Source organism: Octopus bimaculoides, chromosome 11, assembly GCF_001194135.2.
Source record: "Octopus bimaculoides isolate UCB-OBI-ISO-001 chromosome 11, ASM119413v2, whole genome shotgun sequence".
NCBI lineage: Eukaryota > Metazoa > Mollusca > Cephalopoda > Octopoda > Octopodidae > Octopus > Octopus bimaculoides.
Window position 1 is genome coordinate 39,411,413 of NC_068991.1, and position 4,736 is coordinate 39,416,148.

At 30.2% G+C, this 4,736-nt stretch overlaps 1 protein-coding gene across 4 annotated transcripts in view; it reads left to right on the forward strand.

The window, feature by feature from the left end:
• LOC106869438 (serine/threonine-protein phosphatase 4 regulatory subunit 3A) overlaps positions 1-4,736 on the forward strand; it is a 57,352-nt gene that overhangs the window by 4,752 nt on the left and 47,864 nt on the right. The gene's annotated exons all lie outside the window — the stretch shown is intronic.

Sequence of the window (4,736 nt, forward strand, 5' to 3'; positions counted from 1 at the left end):
AGATGAGTGAAGCTATTGTTAACTACATGTAACTCAACAAAATGTGTTGATTGCTACTTTAATTTGTTTGCTCACTTGTGTGTGTACACATACCTATTTAAAATCCTGCTAGCAACATTTTCATCAAAGGCTATTATGTGATACAAAACTAGTAAGAGTTATAGGCTTAAAGTTCTGTATCACAAGTAACTACATCTGTTACAGAGTTCTGAATTGCATTGACTGTAGTTCAAGAAGTCTTACTGTTTAGGGATGATAAAAAGGAACTAATTATTCTTCTGTGTGAGAAACAGTTTGGTCTCATTTTAGAAAGAACTTTCCATCAAAAGACTTCTTTTCAACACCATATACATTGAATTTTGTGATTTATTGGGTAAATTTCTTTGGATTATCTCCAATTTTCGAGTGTCGATTTAATTAGAGAAATAAAGCTTTCACTTGGAGAAAAGAGTAATATTTCTGAACCATTTGCATACACCTGCAATTTAAGTGATTGAGTCTGGAATTTATGTAAAGAGTTATTGACTCTGAGCATCTGTGTAGTGATTACATAATTGATCATTGTGTTGATGCTTTTGTTAGTGTTATGGGCCTTACAAAATCTTTGAACTTAGAAGCAAAGCCTGTTGAATATTTAAAACTTTTTTCTGAAGAAATTTTTGTCAGAATGTGCATTGACATCACAAGGTATGTACATCAACAAAACAATTTCACTATTACATCAATGGAGATGAAGCTGTATCTTTGAAACCATTTTCTGATGGTAGTTCTGCGGCTTCCAAGTTACACAAACTACTGGGACAGAAATTCAGCTTTTGAGACAGGAAATCAATGCCCAAGAATCTACATCATGTAAATATATGTGAAAATACTTACATATAATTAACTTACTTGTATTCAACCTATTTGGGCAAGTGAAAGTGATAATGAAAACTGGTAAAAACCCTATTAACAACATGCACTGACAATCATTACACCCTATCACTAAGTCTCATCTATATTCATTCAATAGTTTTAGTTTTATTTCATGTATACTGAACTAATTGCATTTCCTCAAAATCTTGAGTTTTTAACAGGATTGGAAGGTTTGTCCTGAGAAAGCTTTACAAGAATTTAAGCATTAATCAACTGTATTTCTTACTTTTCAAAAATAGGTCTCAGTAATAAACCTATTGTCACTAGAGACAAAAGTTAAGTTTGTTATTTATTGAAGTTTAAGAGGAATAAAATTGGTAGCTCATAAATTAGTCTTAAACTATATTGGGCAATTTTCCAAAATATTGTGAATATGAATATTTGTCATCATCATCATTTAGTGTCTGTTTTCCATGTTGGCATGGATTAGACAGTTTGACTGGAACTGGTAAGCCGGAGAGCTGCACCAGGTTCCTGTCTGTTTTGGCTTGGTTTCTACAGCTGGATGCCCTTCCTAATGCCAACCACTTCAAATGTGTAGTAGGTGCCTTTTACTTGTCACTGACACTGTCCATGACTACGATTTCACTTGGCCTGACAAGTCTTCTCAAGCACAGCAAACCACCAAAGGTGTCAATCATTTGTCATCGCCTCTTCGAGACCCAACATCTGAACATCATGCTTCGTGACCTTGTCCTGTGTCTTCCTAGGTCTACCTCTTCCACAGATTCCCTCCATAATTAGAGATTGGCACTTTGCGCAGCTGTCCTCGTCCATATGCACACACACACACACACATATATATATATATATATATATATATATATATATATATATATATATATATATATATATATATATATATATATATATGCACATACATACATACATACATACACATACACATGCAACAGTGTGTAAATCTGTGCAATCTGTTTAGTATTGTGGTGATGCTATAGTCCTCAGTACTAGAAGTTACATATTGTCAGTGAAAATGCTAAGGGATTGGAAAGATGTTGAGAGAACAGGTAGATTCCGCCCTGACATGTGCCATAAGTCTGAAAATAAGGACTTGATCTGGTATAACGTTCCCTTCAACTGTGCCATATCCATAAACATATATAGGAAATTTACGACAATTTTAGAAAAAAACTTTCCTGCTTCCCATTGATACAACAGAATTCCCGTTAGACAGAATCTTATACTCTATTCTCCCTAATATGGGTACCATCATAGGTTAAATAGAAAGAATATTAAATTAGCAAGAGGTAGTAATAATAATAATGTTAATGTCAACACTAACTTAATCCCCCCACCTACAATGTGAATAGTAATATTAATGGTGACGTAGAAAATAGAAATGCATTAATAATCATTTTTCATCTTTTAGGCTCAAACATAAGGCCAATTTGCATGTCCTTATCTAACAAGATTTGGGAACTGAAGGGAAGTGGAATCGAATTTAACCTTAAATAGGATATTATAAGGAAAGCGCAGATAGTCGGTACGGGTGCGAGCTGTGCTCTATGGAAACTTATGAAATTTTTAAGTATAGGGACAAGAGCAACCTGGTTAATAATAGATTAGACCTAAGGGTATCATGCGTACATAGTGTCACCCCTACATTTAAATATTTTTGAAATTAGCGTTTATAGGTGCTGCACTTGAACCTGGACAGGATAAATTAATTTTAGTGTCGTAAATGATATGAACTTACCCACTAGTATTATATATAAGTTATATATTCTTATTATTCTCTATAATTTCTTATTGTGTTTTCTTATTTTGATATCGTTACCTTATTAACCTCTTATCTCTTATAAGTTATTAATGTTCTTAAAGAGAAATATAAACTTTCTAGTTACTTAAGTCTAGAAGAGTTGATTATAACATACCAATAATAAAGTACAAATATTTGTGTATATTTGCATTTGTGCACATAGTTAAATATGTGTATTATCTGTGCACAACTCTTTTTTTCTGATTCTTAGCTTATAACTAATATAAAGATAGCATGATTTATTGCCCCAGTATTCCATAAGTAAATACCCAGAGCAATCTTTATAGAAACCACCTTATAAGTAAATAATTAAGTACTGGTATGAATATTAAACTAATTCTATGTAATCTTCCCTTTCTAATGTTGAAAATTGGTATATATATATATATATATATATATATATATATATACGTACATACATACATACATACATACATACACACAGTTTATCTATTCTGGTTATAATATCATTTTAGTAATCTTAAATTTTATCTTCATACAACATAACAATATTGTTTATATACAATCATCCATTGTACCCCATGATAATTTCCTCTGTATTAACATCATAGGTTTTATTAGCGTCTTGCCCCTTTAACTGGTAATTAACATCTTGATTTAGGGTCTTCTGCTACCCAGCCTCCTTTATAGACAATTAATTATACATTTTCTAATATCCTGACAATATTTATGATCATACCCAACTATAAACTGTCAACTCACTCTGTCTATCCATTCTAAACAGACACAGTCCTCTAGCCTTAGATTTGGTAGTTGTTAAAAAAAAAAGATTAATAAATTAAAAGTGAACCACAATCATTTACAAGCTTTGACCCTAACAAACTGCATACAGTTCTTAGAAGTGTAGTATATTCTGAGTCACATTAGTAGCAACATGGACTTTCTCCCTCTTCTTGCTCTATTAGAGAATTTGAGTAAAATTATATTAGTGTGTCCAACTGATTAAAAAAATTCTATTTATTTAGCCCTGCATTTAAATTGATGTAATGATTCCATTGTTCAATCAAATGGAGCCGCTTGGAACGGTTGTACTGCATCACCTCTTGATATCCTGTTGCTTATTTTAATTTAATTTGATTTTATTCACCTTTGAGTTGTACAGATAATACTGCACTAACTTCGTGCTTCAACTTCAGTACCTAATTCAACTGAATTTCAATTATATATATAAGGAAAATAAGACAAGAAATGCTAAAATAATTTTATATATTCTTCAAGTATATTCTTCAACTAAGAGTAAAATAAAAAAAAACAATTTAATTGGAGAAAAAAAATTAAGTGAAATGTTAAAACATTTCACTTAATTTTTTCTTATTTTCCTCTTAGCTGAAAAAATCTACAAGTCGGAAACCAGTATTAAAATGTACTTCATGATAAAATAATTATAGCATTTACTACTTGTCTCATTTTCCTTATACATATCAACTTCTGTGTTACCTTTTACTTTTTATATATATATATGCCGTAAATATTGAGTAAAATTTTAAATGTGTCAGAATTCTTATATATAAATATATTCATTGATATATTGTGTAATTAAAGCAAGTGAAGAATAATTTTATTCTATGTGTTTATAAGTGTAAAAAATAAAATTATAGTAATAAGTTTTCACCAAATAAATATTTTTTGTATTATAACTCAACTAAAATTATATCGATATATGTAACTTTTTCATGTATATATATATGTATATAATAATACAAATAATGTGAGTATATGCATATATACGTACATGTATGTACATACCTACATCTACATGTATATATAGATGCATATCTGGGTACAGTGGACAGAATAAAAAACAGAACATAAACAGAGCACAGAAAACAAACAGGCCACATAGAGAATATTTCCTTCATCAGCTGCCCCTATTCTAAACTAAGCGTTTTGAAGAATATATATATATATATGTGTGTGTGTGTATATATATATGTATGTATATATGTATATATAAATGTATATATATATGTATATATATATATGTGTGTATATATGTATATATATATATATATATGTGTGT